The sequence below is a fragment of the Capra hircus genome, chromosome 7 (genome assembly GCF_001704415.2).
Source record: "Capra hircus breed San Clemente chromosome 7, ASM170441v1, whole genome shotgun sequence".
Taxonomy (NCBI): Eukaryota; Metazoa; Chordata; class Mammalia; order Artiodactyla; family Bovidae; genus Capra; species Capra hircus.
Window position 1 is genome coordinate 100,139,171 of NC_030814.1, and position 16,961 is coordinate 100,156,131.

Consider the following 16,961-nt stretch of genomic DNA (forward strand, 5'->3'; position numbering starts at 1 on the left):
CTCCCATTTCCTCTTCTATTGGGCTTCTAGAAGATTTAATTGTCAAAACTAACATCCTTGTTTCCAAGTATGATGGTCACTTTTTTTTACATCGTAAATAAATGCATTATTATGAAAAGCAGCAAATAGCCACAGAGATCTCTGCATCTGGGCTATGCCCGATTGGTCCTCAGGTACATGTTCCTGGCTTCCATCCTCTCTGATCCTCCCCTCCAGTGTCTGTGGGGCTCTCAGACTCACCTGCTTGGGAACTCTGGGTGGATGATTTCTCTGTGAAGGTCAAAATTTCTCCCTAATTAATTGACAAGGCAGATCAAAGTTTTGTCCTCAAACAAGATGACAGGAAAGGATAAAAACCAAGCATTAGTCTCCCAGCCAGATGTAGGACTGCAAAAGTAAATAACCACATCCTATACAATCAAAGAGGCACAGGCTGAGGGACGGTAGCAGAGGAAATATTTACAGCTTCCTGTGTCAGTTCATTAGGCATGTTTTCCTCTTGTTAATTCAGCTTCTAAGTACATGATTTCCCTTAGAGACACTGGTCTGGATAGATTTTTTTTTTTTTCCTACTGACTCTCTGTTCCTAGGAGACTGCATTATAAGTTAGGTGAAATCAGTTTTTATAGCTCCTTTGACTTTACCCCTCTTACTTCCAGAGCTCTAAGCCTCCCAACACCTCATCACATCCCTGAGTTCAAATTATCTCAATAATATAACATGGACAATTTGCCTCAACTAGGTCCACAGAGCCTTCAAAGCTTTGGATTTTGTTGGGAACACAACACCTGAAATCTCTGAATATGATTATTCCCTTCTTCAAAAGGGAATAAATTTTCTCCTTTAATATAAAACTTGGATATTATAAGCCTTGGTTTCTTGAAAGTTTTTATAATGCCAATAAGGATTCCCTACTAGTATCAGGAGTTAATAGCTGTCATTTAAGAGTCCTCAGTAAAAATATTTGTAACTATGAAAGATATATAGATATTGTTATGCAATAAACTGTGGAAAATTCTGAAAGAGATGGGACTACCAGACCACCTGACCTGACTCTTGAGAAACCTATATGCAGGTCAGGAATCAACAGTTAGAACTGGATATGGAACAACAGACTGGTTCCAAATAGGAAAAGGAGTACATCAGGCTGTATATTGTCACCCTGCTTATTTAACTTCTACACAGAGTACATCATGAGAAACGCTGGGCTGGAAGAAACACAAGCTGGAATCAAGATTGCCGAGAGAAATATCAATAACCTCAGATATGCAGATGACACCACCCTTATGGCAGAAAGTGAAGAGGAACTAAAGAGCCTCTTGATGAAAGTGAAAGGAGAGCAAAAAAGTTGGCTTAAAGCTCAGCATTCAGAAAACGAAGATCATGGCATCTGGTCCCATCACTTCATGGGAAATAGATGAGGAAACAATGTCAGACTTTATTTTTGGGGCTCCAAAATCACTGCAGATGGTGATTGCAGCCATGAAATTAAAAGACACTGGCAAAACCAATACAATATTGTAAAGTAATTAGCCTCCAATTAAAATAAATAAATTTAAATTTAAAAAAAGAAAAAGAAAACACATAAAAAATAATAATAAAAGATGCTTACTCCTTGGAAGAAAAGTTATGACCAACCTAGATAGCATATTCAAAAGCAGAGACATTACTTTGCCAACAAAGGTCTGTCTAGTCAAGGATATGGTTTTTCCAGTAGTCACGTATGGATGTGAGAGTTGGACTGTGAAGAAAGCTGAGCGCCGAAGAATTCATACTTTTGAACTGTGGTGTGGAGAAGACTCTTGAGTCCCTTGGACTGCAAGGAGATCCAACCAGTCCATCCTAAAGGAGATCAGTCCTGGGTGTTCACTGGAAGGACTGATGCTGAAGCTGAAATTCCAGTACTTTGGCCACCTGATGTGAAGCATTGGAAAAGACTCTGATGCTAGAAGAGATTGGGGGCAGGAGGAGAAGGGGATGATAGAGGATGAGATGGTTGGATGCTGTCACCGACTCAATGGACATGAGTTTGGGTAAACTCCGGGAGTTGGTGATGGACAGGGAGGCCTGGCATGCTGTGATTCATGGGGTTGCAAAGAGTTGGACACGACTGAGTGACTGAACTGAACCGAACTGAACTGAGAAAGATACTACTAATTTATATCCCACAAGACAGAACCCAATAGAAGTAATGTTCCTGCCCCAAATGCCAACAGTAAGAAAACCTATTCTAGACCAGAGCTCCAATAAGCTCATTATGCATACAAATCATCAAAGCTTGTGGTTCAAATACAAAGTGTGTCTCATTGGGTCTCTAGCAGACACAGGAACTGCCTTTCAAACAAGTTCTTAGGTATTGATGAAAGTGTAGGTCTTGGTCTGTGGATCACAGTTTGAGTAACAAGACAGTAGTCCTGCGCTAGAGTCAGGTATGTACAGTTTCAGTCTCCTCCACCGAGGATCTTTATGTAACTTTGAAAGATATTTTTTTTATTCACTTTATAGGTCATGATAAATTATGTATTAGATCACTGAAATATAATAGCTCTTGAGTAATCTGAAATAAAATATATATTAAGAAGGCTTGGTAGCAGGCAGAATGTGAGTGAGTGAAAGTCATTCAGTCATGTCCAACTCTTTGTGATCCCATGGACTATATCATCCATGGAATTCTCTAGGCCAAAATACTGGAGTGGGTAGCCTTTCCCTTCACCAGGGGATCTTCCCAAACCAGGGATCAAACCCAGGTCTCCAGCATTGCAGGTGGATTCTTTACCAGCTGAGCTATCAGGGAAGCCCCATAAGATATCTCTAGTTAAATGCAAAACAGTTTGTTCCACAACTTGAGAAAAGATAGATAGTTACTTTTCAAAAAATGAGTTTAATCACAAAAACAAAATAATACAAATTAGGATAGTTGGATATGAAATAAGATAGCAATATGCATACTATCTATTCCTTACTACTAAAGGTGCAGAAGAACATTCCATGTTTAAAAGTAATAAGGGTAACACAATGTGCCCAACTGATAGATCTGATTAAACACAATTTATAAACTCTCACACAACTCCATTAATGGAACTACACCTACATAGAAGAATTAGATGGCAAACTACAAACTTGATGAAGAAAGTCCTAATTTTTGAAAGAATGCAAAAAGAAAAAAAAAAAAGACACTCAGATTCCAAGACACAAAGCAAAATTCTTGCAAAGACAATTTGCATATAAAAAGTGAATGAGTAACAAACCAAACATGTATTTTGGTGGTGTTGTTCTGTTGCTAAATCGTGTCCAACTCTTTTGCAACTCCATGTACTGTAGCCCACCAGGCTCCTCTGTCTATGAGAATCTCCAGGCAAGAATACTGGAGTGTGTTGCCATTCCATATTCCAAGGGATCTTCCTGGACCAGGGATCGAACCCACGTCTCCTGCATTGGCAAGCAGATTCTCTACCACTGTGCCACCAGGAAAGGCTTAGCCATCCTGTAATGAAAAAATTACCAAGTAATACTCCTTGGCATACCTCTTTGTGCATATTTATACAATGCTCTTTTTCATGGGAATATCAAGGTGGTAGGCAATACTGTGAAATATGTGTCCTAAATACTGCAGTTGCAACACAGCATCTACCTCCATGGGTCTGGATTCTTCTCATAAATACAGGACATGTTGAAACACTGAGCCTGAACAAATTTTTAAATACCCTCCCTTCAATGTTCACACCTCCAATCTTAATACTCTACTTGCCTACTCCCATGAACTGCAAAACTCCTCAGATATGTTCTGTTTTTTTTTACCAGAGCCAGTTTATTGCTTCCATTCTTTCTTCATTCTCATCCGACTGGAATTCCATTCCCATCACTTATTTGTCAACAGTGATGCTTGTATCACTGAGTCAGCAGACACCAATCTTTTCATATATTAAATCAATCAATTTTAAATGTATTAGTCAACCTAGGAGAAAATATGTGGCAATCTCTTGGGTCTGGTTTAGGCTGCCTAAGTTCTCAGGTAGCCAGATTTATGACTTGAAAACCAGGAAGCATGTCCTGTCTGCCTGATTGCAGAGGAGACATTCGTAACTCCTTGTGTTTGCTCACTAGGCGCTGCTTTCACTGTTACGCTCACCTCTGCTCACATCATTGTCCTCAGGGCCACTAGTATGGATGGAAATAATTTTTTTTTTTTCCTGCTGAGACTCTGTTCCTTGGAGCCCACATTGAAAGACAGGTGAATCCAGTCTTTATTACTCTTTCTCCATGAACTTTCCTGCCTCTCAGAGTTTTAGCTTCACTGCTATGCTGTGCTGCACTTAGTCACTCAGTCATGTCCGACTCTTTGCGACCTGTAGTCCGCCAGGCTCCTCTGTCCATAGGGATTCCCCAACTTACTGCAATATTGAGTTAATGGTTTCTCCAAATCTGAAACTGTGGAACCTTCGTTGACCAGGTTCCGAGGATCTCCAAAGTATTGTCCTGTGGTGGGAAAGTCTCCTGAGATTTCTAGTAAATTGGGAGTCCCTTCATCAACAAGAGATAGAAGTATGTTCCTTTGATATAAATACATGAGTATTATAATCATTGGCTTCATGATGATTTTAATAAATCAACTAGGACATTCATGTTAATGATACAAGTTAAGAAGTGTCATTTAGTGCTTCATTTTTTAAAAAATGTCAGTTAGATGATATGTTTCCATCTAATGGTGCACCATGCACTGAGCTTGGAATCTTATGTGGATTGTCTTATTTTGTTTTCATAAAACTTTATTCTCTGATGTTTGCACTATGATGTATTAATAATTCACTCTACACTTGCATAAATGTGACTCAAAACAGTGAAAGGATCTGCCTAAAGTTATGAACAGTCCATTTGACTGAAGAGGTATCTGAAAGTGAAAGTCGCTCAGCCATATCTGACTCTTTGCAACCCCATGGACTATACAGTCCATGGAATTCTCCAGGCCAGAATACTGGAGTGGGCAACCTTTCCCTTTTCCAGGGGATCTTCCCAATCCACAAATCAAACCAGGGTCTCCTGCATCGCAGGTGGATTCTTTACCAGCTGAGCTACTATGGGACTTCAAATCCTAAAACTGCAAAATACACATATTCTTCAATGAAGATCTGTATGTCTTCCTTGGGAAAATGCCTATTGAATATTTTCAGCCTACTTTTAATAGTTATTTGTTTTTTAATATTAAGTTGATTCTATCCTTTATATTTTTAAATAACAATCCCTTATTGGATATATACATAATAAATATATTTTCCCATGGATAGTTTGTTTTATTGATGCTTTCTTTCACTGTGCAAACAAATGTACTCCATTTGTTTTATTTCCCTTTCCTGGAGAGATATATACAAAAACATTGCTAAGATTACTCTCAAAGAAGAATCACCTATGGTTTCTTGCAGCTTATTGAATAACTCTTGCCTGGAAAATCCCATGGACGAAGGAGCCTGGTAGGCTGCAGTCCATGGGGTCGCTAAGAGTCGGGCACGACTGAGCGACTTTACTTTCACTTTTCACTTTAATGCATTGGGGAAGGAAATGGCAACCCACTCCAGTGTTTTTGCCTGGAGAATCCCAGGGATGGGGGAGCCTGGTGGGCTGCCGTCTATGGGGTTGCACAGAGTCAGACATGACTGAAGCGACTTAGCAGCAGCAGCAGCAGCATTGAATAACTTCATGACATTATATTGAATTCTCTACTTGTTAGATAACAATCTTCCATGACATTAAGATTGATTTCTGGAAAATTATCATTTTATATTTTCAAATTTTTTTAGAGTATAGTTGACTTACAGAGTTGTTAGATCCTCCTGTACAGCAAAATGTACCAGTTACATACACACACACACACACACATACACACACACACACACACACAATATGTCACGTGAAAGATCTTTTGGTCAAAACAGACCATGTATATATATATGTGTGTGTATATACGTGTATGTGTGTGTGTATGTGTGTGTGTGTGTGTGTATTGGAGAAGGAAATGGCAACCCCCTCCAATATTATTTCCTGGAGAATCCCATGGACAGAGGAGCCTGGAGGGCTACAGTCCATGGGATCGCAAGGGTTGGACACGACTTAGCAACTAAACCGCCACCGTATATGTCTGTATATAGAAAGAGACACACATACAAGCTGACCCTTGAACAAGAAAATTAAGGGTTCTGACTCTTCATGGTCAGAAATCCTCCTGTAACTCGATAGTTATTTTTCTATATCACTGACACAACAAACTGTAATAAAAATAATATAAATTATCTTGGTTTTAAGTGTATTTTTAAATGAATAATGCAACCATAACTATTACTTCAGGGAAATAGAAAAATTACTTGAGATGACTGTCATTTAAGAATTAATTATTCTCAGTGCACCAGCCCCAAGCATCCAGTATCATGCATCGAACCTGGATTGGCTATTCATTTCATATATGATATTATACATGTTTCAATGCCATTCTCCCAAATCATCCCACCCTAGCCCTCTCCAATGTATGGCAAAACCAATACAATATTGTAAAGTAATTAACCTCCAATTAAAATAAATAAATTTTTTTAAAAAGAAGTAATTATTCTTAATAAGTCTATAATGCCCCAACAAAGAATGGAATCTACAAGCATTTTTGACCCAAAGGTAGGAAAATTTTGAAGTAGGAAAAAACAAAATGGTTTATGTATAAGACTGAGGGAAAAGCTTAATAAAGAGACTTCCTAAAATTGCATAAAGATGCTGAATCCAAAGATGAAAAGGAAAATGGAAATCCTGGGAAAGAAGTAGAAGGAGCAAATTTTATTCCACAATGGTCAAAGAATCACTATTTCTGGTTCAGAGGCTTTGAGCTATGCAACCCAGGGTACTAGGGTATTTGGTCTTTTAAAGTTGGCATGAAGTAGAATCTCTTCAGAGCCTCCTTTATATCTTGATTTCTCAGACTGTAGATGAAGGGATTCAGCAGGGGTGTGACCACAATGTACATCACAGAGGTGTTTGTACTTGAATGTGAGGTGTGGGTAGCACCAGAGCTAAGATTCACTCCTAAAGCTGTAAAATAAAATAAGGAGACAACCAAGAGGTAGGACACATGGGTGGAAAATGCTTTATATTTCCCTGAGCTGATATGATTTTACATATGCAGGAAACTATTTTAGAATAAGAGTAAAGGATACCAGCAAAAGGACCACCACCCATCAGGACAGCTGCAAAATACATCACTATGTTATTAAGAAAGTTGTCAGAACAGGCAAGTTGTACCACCTGACTGAGTTCACAGAAAAAGTGTGTGTGGGGGGGGCGGGGGGAATGTTTGCATTTCTGGACAGAAGGACAATTGCAGCACGGTTAAGCTATGTAGCAAGGGATACAAGGCAATCAGCACCCAGGATATCAGAACCAGCAGTCCACAGAGATGGGGGGTTATGATGACCATGTAGAACAAAGGTGGCAGATGGCCACCTACCGATCATAGGCCATCACGCTCAGGAAAATGTCATCTAATTCTGCAAAGAGAATATAAAAATACATCTGGGTGATGCAGCCTTCATAGGTTATGACTTGGCTCTGGGTCTGGATGTTCCACAGCATCTTTGGGATGGTGGTGGAGATGAAGCAGATGTCTACAAAGGACAGGTTGGAGAGGAAGAAGTACATGGGGGTGTGCAGATGGGAGTCTGAGCTGACAGCCAAGATGATCAGAAGGCTTCCAAATACAGTGATCAGGTACTTGGTAAGGAAAAGTCCAAATATGAGGGGCTGTAGTTCTGGCTCATTTGAAAGTCCCAGAAGAAGAAATCCTGAAATTTGTGTGTTGTTACTTGGTTCCATGGGGTGCAGGTGACTACCAGGAAGAAGAAAAATAACATGACTAATTTTCACACAAACTGGCATGTTTCACATAGCTGAAACACTGTAATTTCTATTTGGTCCTCAAGAAATTTATATTAATACTTTATTTATAGGTAAGTTCTCTTTGAGGGTGTGTGCGCGTGTGTTCTGTCCCTTCAGTCATGTGCAGCTCTGTGCAACCCCATGAACTGTAGCCTGCCAGGCTCCTCTCTCCATGGGGTTTCCCAAAAGTGGGTTGAATTCTGGAGTGGGTTGCCATATCCTCCACCAAGGGTTCTTCAGAACCCAGGGATTGAGTAGGCATCTCCTACCTAGTTCCTGCAATGTGGGAGGATTCTTTAGCACTGAGTCAACCTGGAAGCCCCCTTTGAGGGTATACTCCATTTCATCTCTGACTAGGAATGTTTGTCCAGTTCTCCTCAGATTTGCAAAGAGGTCATACATCTAGAGCTTAATTTAGTACTTACCATGTTCCAAGTACATAGAGCCAATAAGCAGAGTGTTAAAAACAAAACAAAACAAAACAAAATCTCTCATGATCCAAGGAGGGTGAATGAGGATATTCAAACAAAATATGATAGAATATGTCAGAATGTGACAGATGCTATGAAGAAAACAAAGCCAGGTATAGGAGAGAGAGTGGTAGGAGGTGTTACTTTTCCTGAGTGCTCAGGGAAGACCAGGGAATGAATGAGATGATGTTTGAATACTTTCCTCCTGAGAGATAAGGAGCTAGTGTGATGTCAGGAGAACTGTGAGCCTGCTAGAGGGAGCTGCAAAGGACCTGAGGAAGATGCTTGTTCCACATGTTCAAATGAAAACAAGGAAGCCAGTGGGGCAGAGGAATAATCAAGAAGGGGAGTGATTAGAGATGGTGTTAGGGATGCTGAGGAAGAAGGTGGCCTCCCTGCTACAGTTGACACTTCGTGGTTCCTTTCACCTTATAAATTTAGTTGTAAAACCATCTTATGAATTATATCAATACCCTACTTAGTCCCATCATTTGAGTGAATTCTGACTTCTGTATTATAAGTCATCTTAATATATGAGTTCAGGTGCCTCCGCTTTAAGAACCATTTTCCCTTCACAAGGAAAGGCACACACATACACACACACACACACACACACACACTCAAAATTGTATCTACTACCATCATTGGCTACCCAGACCCACCCTCCTTAGGCTATAAGTGTTTACAGATTGGCTAGTCAGACCAAATTATTATTCTCTGAAAGAATATATAATTGTTACCCAGAAATTCCAGTTTATAAACTTTCCATGAAACAATAAACTTGGAGTTCACTTTTGGTATGGCCAATTTCTGCTTAGTACTTAGAAAAGAATGAAAAGTGTGAGAGTGAAAGAAAGAGAGAAATGAAATGGACATTTGGACATTAAGGGGAAAAATATCCAATAAACTCAAATGACCACCGAGACAATGAAATAAAGAAAAGTTCCCCTGCTTCATCAATATTCCAACTCCAGTGACATCTCCTTGATACGCAGAAAAAATAATAAAGAAAAATATATTTCTGTCAAGGACATAAACAGTGATATAGATATGACTTGAAAGATCTTATAGTGTGAATATCCTAAGAGGAAAATAAAAAATTGGAACATAAACTACCAATTTAAAATCAAAAATAGACAAAATACAGCAGAAATTGGACATTTTATATGAAGTATAAAACAGTAGAAGTTTTCTTTTCCTTAAGGACTTTCACTATTTGTTTCCTCCTGTTCATAAATAATACTACTTTCTAATTATACTGGAAGCATTTTATGCCTTCTATTCCTACTAAAAGGATTTGCCTGGTGGCTCAGAAAGCAAAGAATCCATTTGTCAAGGCAGGAGACAAAGATTTGATCCCTGGGGTGGGAAGCTCCCTTGGAGAAGGAACTGGCTACCCACTCCAGTATTCTTGCCTGGAAAATCCCATTGACAGAGGAGCCAGGCAGGCTACAGTCCATGGGGTCGCAAGAGTCAGACACAACTTATTGATGAAACCACCACAACCATACATCTGAGCTCCCAATATTACCATTTAATTGTCAACCTTGATGCTTGCATTTTCAAGTACAAGGTTCACTTTGGTTTTAGATCATATATAAGTAAATTAATATTAGGAAAACCAGAAAAAACTACAATGACCTCTGGCCTCTAGGTTATGATAGATTGGACCTCAGGTGACCTCAAGTACACACACTTGGCTTCCATCCTCTCTGATGCTCTCCTGCTCTCAGACTCACCTGCCTGCAGATTTTATCACTTCTTCCCTGTAGAAGTCAAAATTCCTCCCTAAATGATTACTGATGCAGACAGAATTTTGTCCCCAAATAAGAAAACAGGAAGTGATGAAATCAAGCACTGGTTGCCAGACAGATGCAGAACTTCAAAAGCAAGAACTAGGTCCTCCCCAACCAAAGTGGCAGAGGCTGAGCGACTGCAGCAGAGGTGATATTTACAGCTTCCTGTGTCAGCTCATTATGCGTGTTTCCTTTGGTTACTCCAACCTCTAACTACATGATTTCCATTGGGGACGCTTCTGGACAGAATGGATTTTTTTTCTGTCTGATTCACTGTTCCTAAGACACAACATTATAAGTTAGGTGAATTCATTTTTTATCACTCCTTCCCCTTTAATTCTCTTGCTTCCAAAGCCCTAAGATTCCCAGCATGTCATCACTTCTCTAAGTAAAAAGTTTTCTTAAACTGTAACACTGAAGATTTGTCTTGATTAGGTCCCTCTGATCTTTAACTCTTTGATTTGTGGCAGGGACAGAACCACTGAAATCTCTAAAAATTACTATTTTCCTCTTCAAAAATGGGGATAACTTTGCTAGTTTAGAATAAAAGCATGGAAATATACTTCATGGAATCACCATAGTTCCTTCAAGCCGATTAGAAATTTCCAAGTTATATCAGAAGTCAAGAGCTACCCTTTAATCTCTCATTAGCAAATCTGTGTACTTGTAAGAGAGATATTTATATGTTGATATGCACCATAAACTATCTTAGTGTATTATATGTGTATCTGTGCTGTGTTCAGTCATATCTGAGTCTTTGTGACCCCATGGCTGTAGCCCACCAGGCTCCTCTGTCCATGGGATTTCCTAATCAAGAATACTGGAGTGGTTGCCATTCCATTCCCCCGGGATCTTCCCAACCCAGGGATCAAACTGAAATGCCCTGCATTGCAGGCAGATCCAACAGGTGGATCAGGCAGTAAAAAATCTGCCTGCAGTGCAAGAGATGCAATATATATATATATATATGCAGATATATAGATATAGTTATATAGTGTGCTTGTGTGTGTGTGTGTGTGTGTGTGTGTGTGTGTGCCCCAGCCTAAGATTAGTGGATACTTGGTCACCTGACTGTGAGTCACAGCAGAGTCTCAGACACGAAGCATTGTTTAAGCAGGGTCACAGCATATATCACCGGTGCTTACATGGGCTTCACATCAGAAGCAACACCAATCACTGATGACAGCTTGATGCCACAGCCCACACCCTTATCCATGCCAGAAGTCCATGCATGTCTCAAGTCCCTTGTTTTGCAGCCCCATACCATGGCAAGAACAGCAGCCCTCCTGTAGGGACAAAAGAGCTCCAGACCCAAAGATGCTTCTGAGCAAGGGACGGGCAACCATTGATGGTGCTTACACAGGCAGCACATCAGAGGCAGTCTTCATCTCAAGCCCTGCCCAGGCCAACAGGGTCCTTTCCCCACCCTATCTAGAGTGCCACACACTAGCACTTCTTGCTCCAGCACTGCTCCCCTCTGGGTCAACAGTGCTGGTACAGGAGTGGGGAAGCACACATTTAGGGGGAACAAGGTCAGTTCATATATGACCCTCAGGGCATCTGCTTTAGCAACTTGGGACCTGCCTCCCTCCCATTAGGCCATTAATGACCACTAAGCTAGAGGAAGCCATACCTCATACCTGGCTCAAGCCCTAAACCTTCCATACCTCACAGCCAGATGATTGCAACCTGTACACACTAAAAGAAAGGCATGGATTGTAATAACATCAGATCCAGCTCTTCCAACAAAGCCACTGGGCACACATCAATGGTATATGACTATTCCCACAGAAAGACACCACTTCAAGACTGCAAGAGTTAACTGTGGCACATAATTCCAGATAGACAGACAAAGGTAGGTAAAATTAAAAGACAGAGAAATTTTTCCCAGCTGAAATAGCAAGAGATCATGCCTAAAAAACAGCAAACGAAAGAGAAGCAAACAGTTTACCACATTTGGAAATCAATGTGTGAGTAAAGATGATATAAAACTCCGTTTTCTCAAAGTACAAGGATTCAAGGACTCTTCCAAAAGAAGTTTTACTTTCAGTAGTCACCCTGTGCATTTTGTTAATAAGTGGAAGACCATAAAATATTTAATTCTGTGAAAAGAAAGACTTATGAGCACAGTGCTAATTTTAACAGGAAACCATAAAATAAAATCTAGTTAGAACTGAACACTACAATAAATGAAATGAACAACAATTAGAAGTAATTAATAGTATAGCAGGTGATACAGAAGAATGCATATTAACTGAAATATAGAATCACAGAGATGACTCAGTCAGAAAAGAAAAAAAAAATGAAAAATGAGAATAGTTTGAGGGATGTTTGACTACATTAAGAACACCAACACTGGCATAATTGGAGTGTCCAGGAAGGAAATGATAAAAAAGAGAAGGTAGTCAAAATGTATTTGATAAACTTGTGGCTGAAAACTTTCCAAACCTGAATAAAAAAGCAAATTCAGTTACCAGAAGCAAAAAGCATCGCGCCAAAATGACAGCAAAAAGACTTACACCAAGATGCAGCAATTTAAACCACGAAGTTAAAAATATGGGTTTCTAAAGGCAGCAAAAGTAAAACAGTGTCATATAAGATGAAAACATAGAAGTTTATCAGTTGATTTCTTTTTTTTTTTTTTTTTTTTTCCCGAGAAACGTTGCATGATAGAACATGAGAGAGTCATTTCCTAGGCAGGTTGATAAGAAGTCTAGGGGTCCCCAAGGAGAGAGGGGTCTGGAATTCTCAAGGAGGAAGGAAGGACAAACTTTTTTTTTCCTTCTCTACATTCCTTAGGATTATATAACAATAATGTATCATGCCTGAGGACAGTCTCTGGACTAAACCATCTGACTAATTCTGTTATCTTAAAATGTAAATTATGGGAGTAGACCTGGTCTTTACAAGGATTATATAACAATAATGTATCCTGCCTGAGGACAGTCTCTGGATTAAACCTCTGGCTAATTCTGTTATTTTAAAATGTAAATTATGGGAGTAGGTCTGGTGAGGTCTTTACAATCTCCAGACATTCTTTGGATTCACTGGAGAGTATATAACTTCATTGCTAACACTAGCAAGGGGGTACTCTTTCTGCCCTCTTCTGATGCCTATGTCAGAAGCTTTCTCTATCTCCTTTATACTTTAATAAAACTTTATTACACAAAAGCTCTAAGTGATCAAGCTTCATCTCTGGCCCTGGATTGAATTCTTCTCCTCCAGGGGCCAAGAATCCCGGTGTCTTCACGTGATTCAACAACCTTTCAAACAGAAAGGTATATGTTTAAAGTGTTGCGAGGGAAAAACCTGCAAACTAGGGCATTTTGCCCAGCAAGATTATCATTTAGAATTGAAGGAGAGATAAAGAACTTTTCAGACGAGCAAAGACTAATAGAATTTATCAATTCTAAACCTACTCTACATGGGAATGATATAGTACCTTCTCTAAGAAAGAAAGGAAAAGGCATAACAAGTGGTAAGAAACTATAAGAAAGAGAAAATCCTGCTAGTAAAGGCAAACATGTAAAAAGGCTGAGGATCAAATCACTTAAGCTAGTATGAAAAGTTAACAGACAAAAAAATTCTAAAATCAAATATAGCTAAATTAAGAATGAAAGGATAAATAGGGAGGGGTCAAATATGGCTTCAAAGACACAAAATTAGGGCAGGGAGTTAAAATGTAGTGTTATTGGTATGTAAATGAACTTAAAGGCAACTTATTTTTAAACATAGACTTCTCTGTAGATTATCATATTGTTAGGTAGGTAGAACAGGGAAAAGGAGTCCAAAATGGCAGTGGCTACAAGACAAGGAAGGGAAAAGCCCACGAAAATGACACAGAAGAAGGTCTGAGGACCAGAGTGAGGATCTCAGGTAAAACAAACAACACTCCTGGCTGGCCCAATTTACATAGGACAGGCCCAGGGAGAGATAAACAGATAAACAGAGGAGCCAAAGCAAGCTCTCTCTCTCTCTCCTGCGCACTGGGGCGCTCTTCTCCTCGTGTCTTTAGATCGACGTGCCCTCACGCCTCAAAGATGGATTTTCCTACTATCTTCTAAATAAAATAGAGCTGTAACACTGATTTGTCTAAGAGCTATAACATGGTCCATTCGAGACCTGAGAGCTATAACACGGTCTATCCAAGACCTGAGAGCTGTGAAATGCCAAGGGGGCTTTAATATCTGTCACTCCAAATATTTGTTGTGATGAGACAAAGAATTGAGGAACATACACTCGCGTGACAATATGAAGACACTTTGTTTACCATACATGAAAAATTTACACTAGATAAGCAAAAACTAAAAGAAAAATAACACAAGCATATCACTAAATAAAATCATTAAATCATAAGAGAAGAAACACAAAGAAATAGAAAAACAGAGAACTACACAATCAGAAAACAAGTTAATAAATGGGCAATAAGTAATACCTACCAAAATCTTCTTTAAAGTAGCCAGTAGATTAAATGCTTTCCTAAAGAGCCAGCTTAAAACTAAATATTGGAAAAAAACTAACATCATGACACCCAGCCCCATTAATTCATGACAAGTAGAAGGGGAAAAGGTGGAAGCAGTGACAGATTCTTCCTCTTGGTCTCCAAAATCACTGTGGAGAGTGACTGTAGCCATGGATTCAGAAGATGATTGCTTCTTGGCAGGAAACCAATGACAAACCTAGACAGTGTGTTGAAAAGCAGAGACATTACTCTGCCAACAAAGATCCTTATATTCAAGGCTATGGTCTTCCCAGTGGTCACATATGGTTGTGAGAGTCAGAATGTGGAATAACTGATGCCTTCAAACTGTGCTGCTGGAGAAGACTCCTGATAGTCCCTTAGACAGCAAGGAGATCAAACCAGTCAGTCTTAAGGGACATCAACCCTGAATATTCACAGGAAAGACTGATGCTAAAGCCGAAATTCCAGTATTTTGGTCACCTGACACAAACAGATGATTCATTGGAATAGTCCCTGCTGCTGGGAAATATTGAGGACAGAAGGAGAAGAGGGCATCAGAGGATGAGACGGCTGAATGGCATCACCAGTGCAATGAACATGAACTTCGGCAAGCTCTGGGAGATGGTGAGGGACAGGCAGGCCTGGCGTGCTGCAATCCATGGAGTCACAAAGGGTTGGACATGACCGGGCAACTGAACAACAACAGGTGAAATGTTTTAGTAAAAAGACTTTACTCCTAATAAATTCTTCATAAATCTATGATATTTCTTCAAAAAAAAATGGAACTTCCAAACATCTTTGATCCAAAGGTAGAAAATGGTGGAGTAGGAAAAAATTTTTAATGTCTATATATAAGACTAAGGATAAAGCTTAATAAGAGAGTTCCTAAAATTGTATAAAGATGCTGAATTCAAAGAAAAGAAAAATGGAAATCTCAGGAAATAAGTGCAAGGAGCAAATTTTATTTCACTATGATCAAAGAACAACTTCTGATTCTAATTCTTTGAGTTATACAATCCAGAGCACTAATATAATTGGTCTTTTATGCTAGGCATCAAATATAATCTCTTTAGAGCCTCCTTTATATCTTGGTTTCTCAGACTGTAGATGATAGGGTTCAGCATGGGTGTGACCACACGTGTACATCACCGAGGCAACTGTACTTGAATGTGAGGTGTGGGTAGCACCAGAGCTACGGAACACTCCTAAGGCTGTAAAATAAAATAGGGAGACAACCAAGAGGTGGGACACACAGAAAATGCTTTATTCATCCCCTGAGCTGATGATATTTTACACATGCAGGGAACTATTTTAGAGTAAGAGTAAAGGATACCAGCAAAAGGACCACCACCCATCAGGACAGCTTCAAAATACATCACTGTGTTATTAAGAAAGTTGTCAAAACTGGCAAGTTGTACCACCTGACTGAGTTCACAGAAAAAGTAGGGGATTTGCACAACTGGACAGAAGGACAATCAAACACCATTAAGCTGTGTAGCAAGGAATACAAGGCAATCAGCACCCAGGATATCAGAACCAGCAGTCCACAGAGCCAGGGGCTCATGATGACCGTGTAATGCAAGGGTGGCAGATGGCCACATACCTACCATAGGCCATCACTGTCAAGAGAATATCATCTAATTTTGCAAAGAGAATGTAAAAATACATCTGGATGATACAGCCTTCTTAGGTTATGACTTTGCTCTGGGTCTGAATTTTCTGCAGCGTCTTTGGGACGGTGGTGGAAGTGAAGCAGATGTCTCACAAAGGATAGGTTTGAGAGGAAGAAGTACGTGGGTGTGTGGATATTGGAGTCAGAGATGGTGACCAGGATAATGAGCAGGTTTCCAAACACAGCGATAAAGTACATGGAGAGGAAAAGCCCAAAGATGAGAGGCTGCAATTCTGGATCGTCTGAGAATCCCAGAAGAAAAAATTTAGAAAATTGTGTATTATTATCTGGTTCCATGTGGTGGAGGTGACTACCAAGAAAACTGAAAATAACATGACTAAGTTTCACAAAAATTGGCATAACTCTCATAGATGAAATAGTAAAATTTCTATTTTGCTGTCAATAAAATATTTTTAATATCTTGTGTTTAGAAAAATTCTGTTTCATCCCTACTTGGGCATTTTTGTCCCACTCTCAGCATATTCCCAAAGAAATATGCATTCTACAGTTGTAATGAGAAATACTTTCATACATTTGAAGAATATATATTGAGTGTCAACCATGTTCAAAACATATATTTCTGTTTAATCACTAAGCTGTGTCTGACACTTTTGAGACTGCCCCCCGACCCCCGGACTGTAGCTGGCCAGGCTCCT

At 39.5% G+C, this 16,961-nt stretch overlaps 2 pseudogenes; both read right to left on the minus strand.

Annotated features, from left to right (window-relative positions):
- LOC102170504 lies at nt 6,878–7,905 on the minus strand (annotated as a pseudogene).
- LOC108636447 lies at nt 15,659–16,602 on the minus strand (annotated as a pseudogene).